At 35.8% G+C, this 19,983-nt stretch overlaps 1 long non-coding RNA gene across 2 annotated transcripts; it reads right to left on the bottom strand.

Annotated features, from left to right (window-relative positions):
* Window positions 1–9,205: 9,205 nt before the first annotated feature.
* On the bottom strand, window positions 9,206–17,336 carry LOC150056532 (uncharacterized). Of its 2 annotated transcripts, none has more exons than XR_016537233.1 (3): window positions 17,033–17,336; window positions 13,531–13,665; window positions 9,206–9,373 (listed from the first exon to the last, which is right to left on the bottom strand). It is a non-coding gene; the product is annotated as an uncharacterized LOC150056532 (long non-coding RNA). The 2 variants fall into 2 exon arrangements; XR_016537234.1 differs by having other exon boundaries at window positions 17,100–17,336.
* Window positions 17,337–19,983: the final 2,647 nt, after the last annotated feature.

Below are 19,983 nucleotides of genomic sequence, written 5' to 3'. Positions count from 1 at the left end.
TTCATCAAAGAAAGAGAACTATAGACCAATTTCTTTGATGGCCATTGATGCAAAACTTCTCACCAAAATACTGGCCAACCATCTATAACAACTCATCAAAAAAATTATACACCATGATCAAACAGGTTTCATCACAGGGAGGCAACGCTTGTTCAACATACGCAAATCAATTAATATAATTCAACACATCAACAGGAGCAGGGACAAAAATCACATGATTGTCTCAATACATGCAGAAAAGGCATTTGAAAAGATCCAACACCCCTTTATGTTAAAAGCTCTGGAGAAACTAGGAACATTCCTCAGTATAATAAAGACTATGTATGAGAAACCACAGCTAGTATTATAATTAATGGTGATAGTCTAAAGCCATTCCCTCTAAAATCAGTAATGAGTCAAGGATGCCCACTCTCTCCACTCCCCTTTAACATAGTATTAGAATTCCTAGCCAGTGCAATGAGGCAAGAAGTAAGCATAAAGGAGATCCAAATAGGGAAAGAGGAAGTAAAACTTTCCCTCTTTGCACATGACATGATCCTGTATTTAAAGAATCCTATAGACTCTACTCCCAAGCTCCTTGAGCTGATTCAAAACTTTGGAAGGGTAGCAGGCTATAAAATTAACCCTCAAAAATCAACTGCCTTCCTCTATGCCAACAGTGAGAGGAATGAGGCAACAATCAGTAAAGCAACTCCTTTTGCAACAGCCACAAAGAAAATAAAGTACCTAGGAATTAGCTTAACTAAGAATGTAAAGGACCTTTTTGAGGAAAACTTTAAAACCCTGAAAAAGGAAATTAAAGCAGAACTGAGGAAATAGAAAAACCTCCCATGCTACTGGATTGGAATAATCAATATTGTGAAAATGACTATCTTGCCAAGGACTATCTACAAATTCAACACAATACCCATCAATATCCCAATGTCATTCTTTAAAGAAATAGAAGAGGCAATCCAAAATTTCATATGGAACAATAAAAGACCCCGTGTAGCAAAAACACTTCTTAGCAGAAAGAACAGTGCAGGAGGAATTTCAATACCAAACTTTAGACTCTATTACAGAGCTATAATTATCAAAACAGCTTGGTACTGGCACAAGAGCAGGCTGAAGACCAATGGAATAGAACTGAGGACCCAGATATTAAACCACAGACATATGGCCACCTAATGTTTGACAAGGGAGCCAAAAAAATAGAATGGAAGAAAGATAGTCTCTTCAACAAGTGGTGCTGGCAGAACTGGTTAAGCACCTGCAGAAAACTAAAGCTGGATCCCTCTTTGTCACCCTGCACTAGAATTAACTCCAAGTGGATCAAAGACCTGGAGGTAAAAGCTGACACACTGAAAACTTTACATGAGGAATAAGAGATACACTAGGCCTCCTTGGCACAGGTCTAAACTTTCATAATAAGGACCAAGAATCACAACAAATCAGAGAAACGCTGGATAAGTGGGACTGCATTAAACTGCAGAACTTTTGTATGGCAAAGGACATAGCTAGTAAACTAATTAGGAAGCCTACAGAGTGGGAGAAAATCTTCACCAATCATAAAATGGACAAAGGCCTCATATTTAAATTATATCTATAGTTCAAAAAATTGAATCAATCCAAAACTAACCTCCAAAGTAACAACCATCCCATTAAAAATGTGGCCAAAGATTTAAAGAGAGTCTTCTCTGAAGAAAAAACAAAAATTACCTATAGACACATGAAGAAATGCTCAACATCTCTCGTCATAAAAGAAATGCAAATCAAAACAACTCTAAGATTCCACCTCACTCCAGTTAGAATGGCCAGGATCAAGAATACTAATAACAACAGATGCTGGAGGGGATGTGGCCAGGAGGGATCACTACTACACTGTTGGTGGGAGAGCAAACTCCTTCAACCACTATGGAAAGTAGTATGGCAGTCCCTCAAAAGACTAAACATAGAGCTCCCCTATGACCCAGCAATTCCACTACTTGGCATTTACCCAATCATCCAGAAACAAGGAATACTAAATTCACTAGCACAGCAATGTTCATTGCAGCACTATTTACCATAGCAAAGATTTGGAATCAACCTAGATGTCCCTCAGATGATGAGTGGATCAACAAGATGTGGTATTTGTATACAATGGAATTCTATGCTGCTGTCAGAAAGAATGACATTGCCCCATTTGTTAGGAAATGGAAAGACTTAGAAAAAAAATCATATTAAGTGAAGTATGCCAGATTCAAAGGCACTTAGGCTCAATGGTTTCCCTCATTTGCCAAAATCAGTAGAAATATTGGGCTCTCCTAGCAGAGATTTGCAGTAGAGCAAAACCTTGATACAAAAGGCTGTATAGTATGACGCTAAATGAAAGGATCTCTAGGATATAGAAACATAAGCCATATAATGAATGATTGTTTTTCTTAAGATACTATGTTATCTCTCATCTCTTTTGCTGTCCCTTGGTTATCTCATATTGTTACATTATCTCACTTTGTTACCTGATATATCGGATATATTTGGATTTCTTTATTTGAAATTCGATAGGGAAGGGGGGAAAACAAGATGAGGGGTGGAGTGGGGGGGAGGGAAATGGGGACCAAGACATGTGAAAGGGTATCAATGTATGTTAATTAATGCACCATCTATCTGGCAAATATCATGTAACACTTCTATTAATTACAATAAAAAATATATGAAAAAATGGCAATCTTCCAAGGGCTACCTGCAAATTCAATGCAATACCCATCATTATCCCAATGTTATTCTTTAAAGAAATAGAAGAAGCAAACCAAAATTTCATATGGAATAATAAAGACCCCATATAGCAAAAACTATTCTTAGCAGAATGAACAGCACAGGAGGAATTTTAAAACCAAGCTTTATACTCTTTTACAGAGTTTTAGAGACTAAAACTGCTTGGCACTGGCCATGAACCGGCCTGATGTCCAATGGAATAGAACTGAGGACCCAGACATTAATGTACAGACCTATGGCCACCTAATCTGTGATAAGCACTTGATTTTATATCCATCCCCGGCAGACTCAACCCACTGCTCTCCTCAAAATTCACAGCTAGGCCAATAAATTTGAAGTCTTATTCTTTGTGAAATATCAGGAAGAGGGGTTAAGTGTTTGGCCTAGTGGTAGAGTGCTTGCCTAGCATGCACGAAGACTCGAGTTCAATTCCTCGGTACCACATACATAGAAAAAAGCTGGAAGTGGTGCTGAGGCTCAAGTGGTAGAGCTCTAGCCTTGAGAAAGTCGAAGGGCAGGGTTCAGGCCCTGAGCTCAAGTCCAGAACTGGCAAAAAAAAATCAGGAGGATAACTAAAATTTTAAGGTCATATGGCAATAAATATGAGATATGCTTATTGTCATCTTGACTGTGAAGTTAACACCTAATAAGAAAAATTTTCAATCTTGGATGGTAGCAAATGTTATCTGTGGTTTAAATATAAGAATGTTAATTATTTTTATTTATGCCAATATTCTCATTTCTTTTTATCCATTAAAAGGTAAAAAACCTTTTTCTTTTAATTAGTTTGCTTAGAAAATTTTTGATTAAATATCTATAATCATCTTTTTGAGTTCAAGGAAATTTATTGTGTTAAATTAATTAATGTTAACTTACGTTGTGGTAATTTATTTACTATGTGAATAAATGTTGCATTGTCAATTGCTAAATACATAAATACATATTAACTGTTGAATAAATTTCTAAGAAAATTAAACTAAATACTTGTAGTGTGATTGTTTCTTCACATACAAAAGAACCTCAAGTATTAAAGAATTTCAGGAACAATTAGTTTTCCCTTCGTCTGAAGGGGACAAGAAATAATTGCCAAGTAGAGCTAACATACAGGTACAACCTTGAACAAATTAGAGAAGATACAGAAAGAAGGCATTAGAGACCTTCCAGGGATATCCATTTAAAGCTAGCTCTAGAAAGAGGAACCATCTGCCAATATACATGGTACATGTGTTATGAATGAGCAAGTAATTTTCAATTTAGGATTAAATCCATGGCTCAATAGTGCCTTTCTTAACAAACACAAGTCACTGAGTTCAAAGGCTAATATTGCCTCCCCCTTCATTACTAAATAATATTAAACTTCATTTAACTTTCAATGGAGTCATGTGATTGTACTAAGCGTAACCATTATGGCTATGACTTTTGGAAAGCTGTTTTGAGAAACAGGAAGAAAAACAAATGGTATGACAATAGGGAGAGAGGCTGTTGCTGAAGGTTGGTGGTAATAGGCAAGGCCATGTGGAATGAACTTAACTTGAACTGGGGTGAGAAATGGATTTAACTAAAGAAGAGACAAATGAATGGCGTCAGAGCAGAGGGCCTGGCAAATCTGCATTTTCAGGAAAAAAAATGAGTGCACAAAAAAATCGCTGTGTATTTGAAGCCTGGGAAATAGCCAACCAGAGGACCATTTATGTCTACAGCAAAACATCTTCTATTATTTATCTCCCCAAAAGATTTATCATTGCAGCTTGGCACTTGAAATGGCACATATTTAAAGACACACAAACATATCACTGTCATTTCCATTGTGAGCTACCCTGGGAATTTCAGGTACCCCATAGTAAAGTCAATAGCCCAGAAAAATAAATGTCTCCTTTTTCATCTTTGGCTCCACAAGGAGATGTTTATTATGTCACAGGAAAACATTGTTACTTTGGGTTTGCAGTTCATGTCGTGGACAATTGTTTCCTAGGGTGCTTGACTGTGATGACCTATAAATCAGAAAACTGTGACATTTTAACAAGAAACAGCCCAGCAATTGTTTGCCTGAGAACAAATCTCCTACCTAAGTGTTAAAAACATGGTAACATTCAGCAAACCAAAATTCCTTATACTACAGAGTCAATTAGATAATAAAATAAGTGAAAAGCAATTTACTTGATAGCATGCTGCTTGTATTTCAGCCCAAATGATGGAAAGGTTCTATAACTCCTCTCTTATGATTCCTGTCTTCCTGCCCAATTCCACCCTCCTTTCCAGCCCTGTTGCAAATTAGTGTCCCTTGGACTTTATTAGGATAACAGAAAAAATATTTGTTTCTTTGTTTTTAAATAAGAATATCTATTTCTAAAACAAGAACCAATACTTAAAAATAAGAGTAATTCACATATAAATTCCTACATTCTCCAAAAAGATCATCCTATATGCAGGATCACAGGTGTGTGTGTGTGTGTGTGTAGTATATTTGTAATTGTGGGACTGTGAGGAATAGGAGGAATGGTGGAGAAATGAACAATGTTGAATTAATTAAGGAGTAAAAGGAAAAGAAAAACTGCAATCAAAGATGATGAATCTAATTATAATATAATATATACTTATGTGAAATACCATAATGCAGCTCACTGGAACATTTAGCACACACTTTAAAAATGAATGTCAAGAGGAACAAAAGTTTGAGGCTAACCTGGAATATGTAGTAAGACATTGTCAGGCCCAGAGAAAGGAGAGATGTATGTTTTCTTTCATATGTGGAAGTTAGACCTAATTTATAAATAGATGTGCAAACATATACTGGGTTATGAATACATATCCACAAAAATATTAATTAAAAAATGGTATGTGTGGGGAAAATTCCAGGGATGTAATTCCTTTGAGCAACACATTTGTAGTCTAATCAAATGAATACCAGGAAGGTAAAACACGAGACGTCAGGGAGAGAATTGAGGTCAAAGAAAGGAGGTAGATGACTAGAGAGAAAGAAGTTGTAGTCATAACATTCAATATACACATGTGAAAATGGAACTAGAAAAGTTGACCAGATGGATGGATTTCGGAGAGATGAAGGAGAACCTTGAAAAAGTGACAAGTATCAAGATAGTTGCTGAAAGCCCTTTGGACAAGATAGATGTTATAAATCCTTTGTGCAACTACTGAGAAATTTTAAAATGAATTATGAAAAAATTATAAAAGTGCCATTCAGACTGTAAATCTTAAGTCCAGTTTCCAATAACTACTTAGGAAGAGTTCCATAAAGTAAATATGTTTTCTCCTTTTTTTTCCACATCAGAAAGATGATAGTGGCTCGTTATATTTTATTATTGTTGTTCATATATATATATATATGTATATATATAATCCTTTCAGATTTTGAATATGTTATAGAAAGAAGTAAAGGAAAAAGTACAGATAAATTACTCCAAAGAAACAGTTGCCAGTAGAAACACCTCGCCTAAAGGAAGCACTTTTGCTGTTCACTAATCAATTTCTTATACCACCTCACCTCACATCTGAATTCAGAGAGATGTTTTCACACACTTATAAGGATTTGGGAAGGCAGATTCTAGACTTTTGACAAACTGGTCAACTCACTCATGTATCTCAAATTAAAGAACATCAATTTATTATTGTTTATTCTGGCCTTGGGCCTTGAACCCAGGGACATGGTACTCTCACTCAGATTTTTTGCTGAAGTCTGGCTTTCTACCACTTAAGCCACAACTCCTCATATAGCTGTTTTGATGCCTAATTGGCAGTAAGAGTTTTACAAAGTTTTCTGCTAGGCTGGCTCTAAATGACAATCCTCAGATCTCAGTCTCTCTAGTAGCTAGAATTACAGACCAGAATCACCAGCACTAGGCAGGATTGCTCTCTTTAATCAAGATCACCTCTATGTGGGCTGGGAGTTTGGCCTAGTGTTAGAGTGCTTGCCTAGTATGCACAAAGACCCAGATTCGATTCCTCGATACCATATACATATAGAAAAAAGTCAGAAGTGGTGCTGAGACTCAAGTGGTAGAACTCTAGCCTTGAGAAAAGTCCAAAGATAATGCTAAGTCCCTGAGCTCAAGCCCAGGACTGGCAAAAACAAAAAACAAAAAACAAAAAAAACAAAGAACCAAAAAACAAAAAGATTACCTCTATGTTACCATTTCTGGACCAGCAGCTCTATTCACTATAACCCTTGAGTTCACAGTGAAAAAAAATAGCATTTTGAACAAAATGTAATGTGAAATCTACCATTTCAAGTATTCAGTACATTAGCATGTGGTATTTTTACTTTAATAAAGATACCTAGTGTAACAGCCTATTCATTCTTGTAAAGTTTTAACTGTATCTGCTTTTACCTGAGGACTTTGATCCATTTGGAGTTAATCCTGGTGCAGGGTGACAAAGAAGGATCCAACTTTAGTTGTCTGCAGGTACTTAGTTCTGCCAAGACCACTTGTTGAAGTGGTTGTCTTACTTCCATTCTATTGTTTTGGCTCCCTTATCAAAGATTAGTTGGCCAGAGGTCTGTGGGTTAATATCTGGGTCCTCAGTTCTATTCCATTGGTCCTCAGGCCTGTTCTTGTGCCAATACCAAGCTGTTTTGGCCACTATACCTCTGTAACAGAGTTTAAATTTTGGTATTGAAATTCCTCCTGCACTGTTCTTTCTGCTAAGAATTGTTTTTGCTATATGGGGTCTTTTACTATTCCATATGAATTTTGGAGTGCTACCAGCTTTCCATAGTTTTTGTTTATAAACAAAATGGACCATTTTTATTTAGTACAATATCCTTAAGATTATTCCACAATGTAGCATATGACAGAATATTCCTTTGAAAGACAGAACAATATTCTATTGTATGTCTATACTACAATTCTTGTGGATCATTTATTGAACCACATTTGGGTCTCTTTGGATCTCATAGCTCTTATTAAATAATGCTGCAATAAATTTAGATGTGCAAATAAAAGCATGAGGGTGAGGATGCAAAACACATTCTGTCTACTTCATGGATACTTGTGGGAGGGACAGGAGGGTCAAAGAAGATGGCTAATGAGAGAGAATACAGTGGAAATACTTCACATGCACATGTGAAAATGTACAAATGAATCATGTTGAGATTTCACACTGCGGGCAGGTTGTATGTAGGAGAATGATGGGGAGGTGAGTCTGATTAAGGGATGTTGTAAGCAAATCTTTTTTTTTTTTTTTGCCAGCCCTGGGCTTTAGCTCAGGGCCTGAGCCCTGTCCTTGGACTTTCTCAAAGCTAGAGCTCTACCACTTGAGCCTCAGCACCACTTCCAGCTTTTTTTCTATGTATGTGGTACCGAGGAATCGAACTGGGTCTTCGTGCATGCTAGGCAAGCACTCTACCAGTAGGCCAAACTCCTGGCCCCAATGTAAGCAAATCTTGACATGTCAAAATATCCCTGCACAACTACAAAATGTTAATTTAAAATAGTGGTAATCAAAGATTTGAAGCAAAAACAAAGCTTAACACATTTGTGTTACTTCCTAGCCAACAATGGCTGAAGTTGAAGGGCAGCTGTAGTCAAACTTGTAAGACATTTATGACCAGAGACCCAGATTCAAGATAGACAGTTAAAAGGTAGGCACAAGATTCAATGAAAAATCGACTTATTCCTTCTCATGATTTTGGCTGTATCTTTACCTAATGACAATTTCTTAACTGTAATTATTGTACTGAGGGTTTTCAAAAACATACATCTTGGAATGATTAAATGTACCTGCAAACATTCTGGCTTCTATAAATCCTATCCTCTCAACATAGGGTCACTTTCTATTATTCCAGCAAGACTGAAATTATAGCCTGGACTTCATGAAACTGACAATTTGTCTGGTTAACATGGTATTTTTAAATCCATTTATGATTCAATGTATTTTCTTCTAATTAGACTACGCCAAAAGTCGTCAAAATATGCCTTATGGGAATTTTTATAAATAAAGTTTTATTTGAACGTAGATGAGTTCATTCATTTCTACCATGTCTGTGTCTGCTTTCATGCTACATCTGGACTAACGTGCGTTTGTCACACTATGGTCCACAAACCTCAAGATAGTTTCATCTAGCACTTTAAGAAAAAAGTGATTCTCGAACGAGTCAATCTTGTGAAGCAAGTCAACAACAAAATGAGACTTTTGGCACTTGCTGGAATGACTATTTGACTTATTTTTCTAGGTCTTAACATGCCCTGAACATTTAGCATCAGTGAGTGACACTGAAACACAGAACTAGTTTGTAAAAGAAACCAAAAGGTCACATAATTTTTTAAAAAATCATGGCTGAAGTCTATCACTTATGTGACCACTAAATGTGTTTTCAGCTCTGAGTACACAATACTTCCCATGTGGCACAATTCAAACTCATTGTTCATGCAGCAGTGCATTTTCCTTTAGCCACATGTCTAACAATGTAGTGAAATATTTTTTTATTTTAATCATTTATTATATTTATTCACTTATTATTTTATCCAAATGGAACCTGGCATGATGGTAATCTGTTTATAATCACAATTCAGCCACATGGAGTACTCAGTTCCTCATGGCATTCCACCATTCACACCAAGGCACAAGCTTCCAGCATCATGTCTTCTTCAGTATCCTTCTTCATGACCATGGTCTTCTTTGTTGTCTGTTCATTAAGGAAATGTCCATAATGTATTATTTTAACCCATAATTTAAAAGGAATACGTTACTTGAAATCTATCTTAAATGCTTAATTAAAGGCAAGGACTCTTTTGTCTGCTTTTTTAAATTTGGGATGCATTGGCATATTGATTTAGGACAAGTATATTGAGCTATCAGCATATATGGAGATCCAGAAGAACCGCACTGCCATGTATCAGTTCTCTTGCTAGAAAACAATAGCAGCAGACATCCATCTTTACATCAGTGTCATGGAACCATGGTTTCTCATTTTGTTTCATTTACCTCTGGTGAATAGCAGGATGAAAATACTGGAGTGAAATCACTAGAAATAAATATTCATAAATTGTAAGAAAATTATACTACTTGTGACAATGTGTGGGAGTTGTTATATTTTATTCCTAATTGCTATCACTAATATCTGATTGTGTTTAATCAATAAATTGAACTTTTCCAGAAAAGACACAGATGGATTCGGTCTTGTCCATTGTTTCAGATATCAGGAGGAAGGGTGTGGGGCCCTGCAATTCTCTTTTCTATAAAGGACATGCAGAAAAGAAGAAAAATGAATTTTCTGGAACAGAAAACTTGAAAATCTTTTAGGGCATCTCTCTAACAGAACAGTGATGGAAAAAGATGACTCTATTTTTCTGAAGTGCCATTTAAAAGTACCATGAACAAAATCAATCCAAACAAGCTTGGTCTCACGATATTGAATCCATAGAAAAAGATGGCGAAGGGTTCAGTTAGTCTTTATGTTATACTTGAGGCACTAGTATAATAATCACGTATTTTCTATAAAAGAGATCTTCCAGTGAGAAAGGCAGCCACCCTCACTAATGGACAATCTCTGTCCAATTTGGTTCTTCCTGAACTCCAATGGATTGTCTATACTAGGGATGTTTTGAAATGACAGTGTTACACTGAAATCTTAAAACATTTGGGAAAACTTCAAAATATGTCCAATAGCTGATAAGCACTGCATGGAACTGGCTTCTACCTCTTATTCTATTTTCCTTCACACGCACACACACACACACACACACACACACACACACACACACACACTAAACACTCCAGCTATTTTGTATTTAAAAAAAAAGTTTTAAAAATTATCTAAATGTTCTCTTACCACAGGGTATCTATACAAAATAATCCACTTAGCTTAATCAAGATGAATTCTGAACATATTAGCTGATTCTTCATATTATTTTCTTTTTTATTTAAAAAATAGAATCATTTCATCTAAAAGGTGATACTCAAATTTGAAATCTGAACCTATTGCTTAATAGGCAAAATGTTCATTAGAACAAGTATTAACTTGAGCTATATACCCCCAAAACTTTTCAGTATTTTTTTATCTATGCCAGCTTGGACAATAATCCTGCTATTTACATTTCAAATATAACTTGAGTGTACCCATTGTGCCCTGTTTTATTGGCTGATTTGGTATTTTGGTAGCTTTATGTTCAGGCTGGTCTTGAACTGTGAAACTCCTGATCTCATCCTCTGGACTAGGTAGATTACAGGTGTGAGCCTTTGCTTAATCTTCTCTTTCTCAAAAATGTTTCACTAATGCTCAGAGAAAAAATGTCTGGTAGTGGGGATGAAGCTCAGAGTATAAGCACTGTCCCTGAGCTCTTGGCTCAAGGCTAGTTCTCTACCACCATGAGCCACAATAATACTTCTGGTTTATACAATATACCAGGTACCAAAGTCAGATAGTACTATCACACAGTACATGATACATGAAGAGCAATAATCAAAAGGATAAACCTCCTGTTTCCATATAATCCTAAATCAAGTTTCTAGATGAACTTACTTTGTTATCTAAGTAATTAGAATAGCAGAGATTCTGCCAGCTGCAGCTAAAAGAAATCTGCACTTCTGAAAACATGGGGCAAGCACAGGGAACTGTTACAGGATGGTTGGAACATATTAGTGTGTTTATAAGACAAGCTTTACCATCGATATTATCAAAACATTTCCTGGGTCATCACCTTCTGTTAATTTTGTCTAGTTTAGAACCAGTTTGAAGAGCCTGGAGTCATATAAGTTCAAGGTTTCTTGCTGTTGGTAGAAAAAATAGATTTGTTTTCCTCCAGAGCACTTGGTATTGGAGATATTTCCAAAAATACTTGTTTCAAAATGCAGTTTTACTTTTATAAAATAGACTTACATTGAGACATTAAGCAAGTTTATTTTCTTTTCTATCCTCTTTTCTTGTGTGTATGCTTACAAGGCAGGCACTCTACCACTTGAGCCCACCTCTGGCTCTGTTATTTTTATTCATTATATTGGAGATGGAGTCCAGCAAACTTTTCCCCAGAGGCCTCCAAGTCTCAGGATCTTTAGTAGCTAGGATTACATGCATGAACCACTGGCCCCTGGCTTCTCATTTGTAAGAGATGTTGGATAAGCAATTTAGTAGTTCTTATTTGTTTTAAATTTGCTATGAAAACATCTAATCTAATAAATATAGAGATTTTAGTTGTGTGAATTAGTTTATTTAGTCTGTGACCCTTAATCACTGAGCCATCTAGTATTCCTGGCCATTCTGTGACCCTGAACTCTCAATATATCACTAATTCTCTATTCTTGACTACAACAAAATGGAATGTTCTCAAAAAAACAGTAAATATGTGAAATCAACAGCCAGAGAAAAGGAGAAAAAGAGGAGTCTCAGGATTGATTTAAATACTAGAATGCATTTATTATACACCTTTTGCATTCATTATATAAATAGCATAATCTGAAATAACAGCTAATTATTGTGACTTGGGGGACTAGAGACTAACCAAACACAACACTCTTAAGAAATAATTGGGCTCATATGTGTTAAGATATTTTTTTTCCTCTGGAACCATCAGAAGAACAAGAAAACAAGTAAAATTACAGTGCATTTTGACTGTGCTGGTGTGTGACGACTGGGATTTGTCAGGCAATATTGGAGGTATTATAGTACTACGATACTGCAGATTCTTAAGTACTTGCGGCAGTAAAGGGTTACCCAGGATTCAGAAGCAAATTGAAACCAAAATTATTGAGGCACAGAGAATGTGTTGTCATGAACAAGCAACAAGGAACCATTGTGATCTCTGGGCAAAATTAGAATACTTACCCTTGGAACAATAATTCAAAAGTAAAACCTATCAAATTTGGACACAGATGCCTGAAGTGACCAGAAGACAGAGTTCTCAGCAGAATCTAATATTGTTTCAGAAAAATTCTAGAAATCCAAGCAATAAAGATTTATTTTGATTAAAATCAAACTTAATTCTACAACTCCTTCAGTGAAGGGATCTGGACGTAGGAGACTTTTGGGAACTGAGGATCTACAGTTCCAGGGAGACAGTCACTAGAGAAAAAATTGTTCCAGCTCTGAGACTACAGCTTTAACACAATAGACTGAGCTGCATTAGGCATAACAAAAAAAGAAATAAACAAATTCATCATTATAACTGATAATGTGGGATTAACTAGGAGCTTCTCATTAACTAAGAAGTGTCATTTGTAGATGTTAACTTAAAATATTAAGTTATTTTTATGACGTTCATGCAATATTAATTTTATTATTGCTTTTTATTATTTTTAAAAATTGTTCAGTGTTTGAAGTATATGTACAAAGCAGATTTAATCTCACAGGTCAGACTGAATATAATACACCGTGGTCAATTTCGTCCCTTCCATTCTGCTCCCACATTTTCGTTTTCTATTCCTACCCTCAAATTGGGTGGTTTAATTTTTACATTATACAAATTGAATACAATGAATGCATTTGGTCACCTTTTTCCATCCTTTCATGTGCTTTCCCTTATTCCCTCTCCCCAACACAAATATTTTCCACTTCCTGGCATTCATTTCATTACACAGTTCATTAGTTGTTCAGAGTAACTACACCATTGGCCTCTTCCCTAAATATAATATCCGTTAGTTTTATGTCTATATGCATAAATCCAACATATGCTTTCCATCCATGTATGTAATAATTATGTGAACAAGGTAATCAGATTTTATACGTATCAGTGAACAATGGTATATCTGGAGAAAATCTAGCATTCTTACTTGGGTGATATCATTATTCATAACATCTTAAAAGTTAAAGTTCAGGCTGGGAATTTGGCCTAGTGCTAGAGTACTTGCCTTGCATGTATGAAGATCTGGGTTCAATTCCTAAGTATCACATACATAGACGTGGTGCTGTGGTTCCAGTGATAGAGCTCTGTCCTTGAGGGAAGCCAAAGGACAGTGCTCAGGCCCTGAGTTCAAGCCTTGGGACTGACAAAGAAAAATTAAAGTTTATCCAAAGTACCATCAATGTATGGTATGCATATAATACTATGTGGTATTGAGAAATACTGAGAACATGCTGTTGAGTGAGAAATAAAAGAAGCATGCAATAACATATTCAGGGCTGTTACATTTCAAATAGTTGGACTGACACAATTTTAATGCATTTTTGGCATGGATCAGATTTAGTTGAATGTCAAAGCCTCCCTGAGACTTTAACAATTAGAGCACAATTCTTGTTCTTCGCTATGATGAGCACATTAGGGTTTATACCTGCAATCTTGTTTTCTTCAATGTTCAATGTTCACAGATTATTGTTTTTCAGGGAAAAACAATAGAAAAAGGGGCGAATATGGAAACTCGTCAGAATTAAATAAATGTAAGGGTCACAGGCCTCCCTTTGAATGGAGAACTAGCCCAAAGCCTAAACTGAATGGAACTTAGAGATCAATGATCTGATATTATGTCATTGTTTAGTACTTCAAAGTAGAAACTGGAAATGTGCCTTTCTATAGGAACTCTGACTCCTTAACCTTCCCATTTTGCCAAGCACATTTGATTTATTCACTGGCCAAATATTCTTTAGAGGTTAGGAATTTGATCCTTATCCTTTGATCTTTCTGCTACCTGAGGTCAATCACAGTCAGGAGGCTAAGCCATAGCAAGGGTGAACAGTGAGATTTAGAGAATAGTCAACAAAAGAAAGACTTCCAGAAAGATACGTGTCTAGGTTGAGCCAGAAAACAAGATGAACACAAGGTGATCCCTAGGTTGAGACAACACATAGCAAGGAATTCAGTAAAACAGGAGACTTGTGGACACTTTGATTGTAAAAAGGGGAAATAGAATTTTGTGAAATGGAAGTTTAGAAGCATCAAAGTAGTGTGTTCCTAAGAAAAGAGCTTTTTCAGTCTTTGTTACCGGTGATACACTGTAAAGGTTACTGAAATTAGAGAATCAATGAGGAAACAACTTCTATGCTACAAATCGAAACTTTGCTCTCATTTATACCTTTGGCATATCTGTGGTGACAGAAATGGAAGTCAAAACAACATTGAGATTCTACAACTCAACTGAGTTGTAATGCCATTATCAAGAAAACTAACAATAACAGACGTTGTGGGAAAGGAGCCAAAAGGGAATGCTAGTACAGTATTGGTGGAATTGTAAACTTGTTCAATCTCTCTGGAAAGCAGTATGGAGGTGTCTCATAAAACTAAACATGGAGTTTCCCAATGACCCAGCAATCCCACTCCTGGGCATTGACCCAAATGACTATAAACTACCCTGCATCAATGCCACCAGTACAACCATGTTCATTACAACATCATTTACCATAGTAGGTGGATGAATGGATCAAGAACATGCGGCATGTATACAAAATAGAATGCTGTGATTCTAACAGAAAGAATGGTATTGCCCCATTTCTAAGGAAATGAAAAACCTAGAAAAATCTACTAAGCATTGGAAAATTTTATGTTAAGTGAAGTAAGCCAACTACCACCCAAAAAAAAACAGTTTTTATGCTTTTCGTCCTTTGTAATAATTAGAATATGTCTACAATAATACACTGGGTAGCAAAAGACAAAAATTACATTTGGACATGATCAACTAAATATCACAGTAAGCATTCTCACACTGATAACAAAGGAGAGGATCACATTGGCTCAATAGCTATGTATATATGACCATATAAAATGATACTCATTAACATGAACTCCAGGAAATGGAAACAAGAGGTTCTTTTTTTTCCAGTGTTACAATTTGTAGTCTAAAGTGGGAGAAAATCAGGGAGAAATGATATTCAAAACTAAATATACTCATCTTACTTATATAACTGTAACCCCTTATTTTCTCCAACTAGGAGAACGGAGAATCAAGAATCAATCTCTAGATTTCTGCCTAGTACCCATTTTTTCACCAGAGGCCACAATCTCATGTTGATTCTCTTAGTTCCCATTAGATTTTAATGGCCTTTGTATTTTAGGTGGCACTATTTTTGGAGCCATAAATGTCTAAAATCAATCCCTGAGTAAATAAAATTGAAATAATTATCTCTTAGGTGTGTGTGTTGGACAATAAAACCATTTATGCTCCTGGAAGAATTAGCAAAACTTTTCTTAGTTGGCAATTGGAATGACTAAGCATTGCTTTTATGGTTAGAGATTTATAATGGCATAAAATGTAAAGATTTGCATGTTTTCTTATTGATAGAATATTCATCTCCTCCACAGTTTTCAAGGGAGCTATTATTCCAGGCATCTCAATGGATGTGTGTAATCACAGATGTATACTATGTAATTACACCACATTTGTTTTAAGTGTTAACAAAGACAATCCTAGATTTATCAGTTAGACACATTGAGATATTAACAATTATAACTGATCATGCAATGGAAAACATTTCAATATGTTATTGTAAAAGTTATCTGAATTAGGCTTGCAAACAGTGACTCATCCTGTAAACCTAGCTACTCAGGAGGTTGAGAACTAAAGATCTTGGTTCAAAGCCAACTAGGACAGACAAGTCCATGAATCTCTAATTTACAATTAACTATCAAAATAATAATAATAATTAGTAATAAAAGCTAGAGGTAGAGCTGTGGATCAAGTGGTAGCTCACCAGCCTTTAGCATAAAAGCTCAGATACAGTGGCCAGGATATATTGTATTTTCAGACTATGGCTAATGGCAGCTTTGTAATGTAGAATTTTGGGGTGGGAGCTAGATCAGTAGGTCATTGCCTAGGAAAGACTTGGTATAAAGTTTCTGGATATTATTAGGATATTCTTCCAATAAAATAAAATTCTGCCATCTAAGTTAGCCTTTCCAATAAAACTTTTATTATTTCATTATTATTATTTTGTATTGTTGGGATAATGTATAGAGGGGTTAGAGTTACATTTGTCAGATGGTAGGCGCATTAATTTTCACACGATACCCCTTCTCATTTTTTCCCCATTTCCCTCCCCTCACCTCCTCCCAATCATCTTGTTCCCCCCTTCCCTTTCCTACTTCAAATAAATAAATAAATAAATGTGTATACAATGTAACAGGTAACAAAGTCAGATACAGAAACTGCATGAGATTAACCAAAGGACAGCTAAAGAGAAGAGAAATCACATATAGAGTAAGGACAATAACGACACAAGATTCATGTTATAGAGAATAAGTTAAATTGCTCATTAAGCACTAATAAAACCTGCACAACTTTGCTATGCTAGGAAGGGCACATGAGTTCAAGGTTCTGGTTAACATTTAAATAAGACTAGCGCACACAACAAGAAGATAAACTAATGTGAACATAAGTGCATTCTTCTATTATTTAAATACATATAAGTCTTTATATATTTCACCTGACAGCCAATCATCATTCCAGAAGAAAGTTGATGATCAGAACTTGTATTTATTTGAGTTTCATACCCTTCTTTTTCTTGTGTCTGCTCTCTGACATTGTCCTTAAGGGTATTCTCATTTTAAACTCACGCTGTCATGTGGATAAAATCAAATTGGATAATGCTAGGATTACTGGCTCTGTTGGAACAGCAGGAGTGCCAGACTTAGAAATTTTAGCCAAAGAGGGAATGGGAAAATTTATTCAGTTTTGTCAGTGAAAGTATAAACCAGTGAACCAAAGCATCAATCATTTCCATGAGCTCATCCAGTCCTCTGTGACTTGTGAATTGAGCTCTGTCCTTACATGTTGCTAAGCAACCTTTGTATCCTGGTTTCTATAGCTTCCTAAAGACTGATTCTACTGTCTTAAACATACACAGACTTGCAAACATCGTAAGTTTCATTAAGTAGAGGAATCACTGAATCATCACTTTGTAAAAATTCTATTCATGGTTTTAATTTTGTCAGTAGTGTCAGGTTCACGAATGGAAATTTTTAATGACAGATGGCACCAAAAATGGTGACATAATAGCTCTATTGCTTTATTGTTGACATGCTTATGACTCAGAAATTTGTATCTCCAAATCAGTTTCTTTTTAATTCTTGCTTTCACTTAATATTGTACCTCTAATTTATCTCTGTATCCTACAATTGTAGATCCCCTATGCTTCTTAAGACCTGAGTATGGGAGTGTGGCTTAGTGGTAAAGTGCTTGTCTAGCATGCATGAATCCAGGGTTTGATTCCTCAGTACTGCATACACAGGAAAACCTAGAAGTGACACTATAATTTAAGTCTTAGTGATCTAGCCTTGAGCATAGATAGGCTCAGGTACAGAGTCTGGGCCCTGAGTTCAAGCCCCACAATTAGAAAAAAAGAAAAAGCAAAATCTAAGCATAGTTGGTTTTAGTCCATTGGCTTTTTTTCCCAATCAGAGATCAGGACTTGAACTTGCTGACACTTTACACTCATTGATAGGTACAATATTACCTAAGCTCTGTCCCCATCCTCCATCTATCAGCTTTTTAATCTTGCTTGCTTTGTAAAGTAAGAATTACACAGGCCCATTACTATAATATTTTCCATTCTAATTCTTTAATTCTAATTTCATAAAACCAAATATTTTATAACTATGATATCAAATATTTATGTGATACAGTGCATTGGTCCATCATCTTGGGCATCATTCTATACATTAGCTAAAAATAGTATATATAGTTACATCCTGAAATAAGTATCACCAAATCTATACCTTTAATAATTCTCAGTTAAGTCATAAGAAGAGCCATAAACTATTATCAAAGGCATTCTCTGATATACTTCCACTCAGCTAAGAACTTCATGACTCTTTGGGGCTTGATGGTAATGTATTCTAACACACTAAGGATAAGAAAGTGCTAACATCACACGTTGGGTTATTAGACAATTGTTGAGAAGCCATGCCTCATGGAATGAAAATAGATTGCTTCAATTCACCCTCTTAGGAGCTTTATAAATGTGTTTGGAAATGGCTTTGTCATATTTAATAGGCTCTGCTCATTTATGGGGAAGGATGAGTTCAGTTGCCTTTGGACCTTTCTGTTTTGATGACAGTCAGAGACCTATGGTCAGTGTCTCTCTACCTACTCATTCATTCCAGCATTATATGAATAAGAAAGGGAGTGGATTTACACAAGTATTTCTTTGATGCCTAGAATAGGGTGTGTTTTAACCATTTTATTTTCTCAATATTTATTTAAATGCTCTAAAAAACTTCTCTAAGTTTTAAATATACTTTAAGGGAGTTGCCATCTAGAAAAGCAATATGCAAGACAACGAATCAAGGCAAAAGTATCAGGTACCTACCTCAACAGCAATTATCAAGGACAAGAAAGAAGACCAGAGAACAGAGATGCAAAATAGTGAAATGGTGCTTTCAACTTAGGTCTCCTTCCTTTCTTTTGTATAAACAACACATAATAATTCTGTTAATACTATCAGAAATTTATAGGTTATTTTTACTATTTTTTGAGAAATGTAACAAAATTGGAAGTGTTAACTTTATTACTTAGGCAACTTTTGAATTTGGTAGGCACTGCCAGTTAAGAACTACTTACCATACAAGTACTGAAATGTGGAACTATTCTTGTAGTATCTAAAAGGAGATTATAGCAGATCACACTTAGAGGAGCAAGGACAAAGACATAGGGAACCAGAATCAAATTTGAAACAATCACTAATTAGATGCAAAGGGCCATGTATGAAAATAACTTGCATAAAATTGCTCTTTCTGTGTTCTTGGCTGCACCCCAGTGCTGTCCCTTGTTCAATGGCTTGGATTAGGGATGAGTTTACCCATTGATCAAGACACTGTGTGACCCCAAGTAATTAGTACAAGAATTGCAGGTTCAATAACTTTGGCTCCATCTTTGAAGTCCCATCTAGTGGTATCTGAATCAACAAATCAACTCTAGTATTAAGTAGCTGTATGAGACCTCTATCATCTAAAATGAGCCAAGGATATTAATACCTTCTTGGGATTATGAAGACCTGGAGAGGACAATGCAGGTAAAAGTAAAAAAAAAAAAGTAATGTCCATGTCCCATTTCAGCTTTATTTTGGCCTCATGATTTCAGAGTTGTCAGTCCATGAATGGTTTGCTCCTTTGCTTTTAAATTTGAAATATGATAGAATATTATGACACAGAGAGAGTGGGGGGAGAGAGAGTAGGAGGAAGAGGAGGGGGAAGAGGAGGAGGAGGAAATATAAATATTATAGAACACAAGTAGGACACTCAGGAGGGAAAGAGCAAGAAAAAAGACAGAGAAGAGAGGAGAGAAGGAGAAAGAGTTTATAGTCACAAATCCTCTTCAACATCTTACTCATGATAACTTTATTCTATTAAACTTAATCTACCACACCCTGCACATAAC

The sequence above is a fragment of the Megascapheus bottae genome, chromosome 12, assembly GCF_031878675.1.
Source record: "Megascapheus bottae isolate mThoBot1 chromosome 12, mThoBot2.hap1, whole genome shotgun sequence".
In the NCBI taxonomy this organism is placed as follows: Eukaryota; Metazoa; Chordata; class Mammalia; order Rodentia; family Geomyidae; genus Megascapheus; species Megascapheus bottae.
Note: the sequence above shows the minus strand (reverse complement) of the source record. Positions and strands in the feature narration are given on the sequence as shown.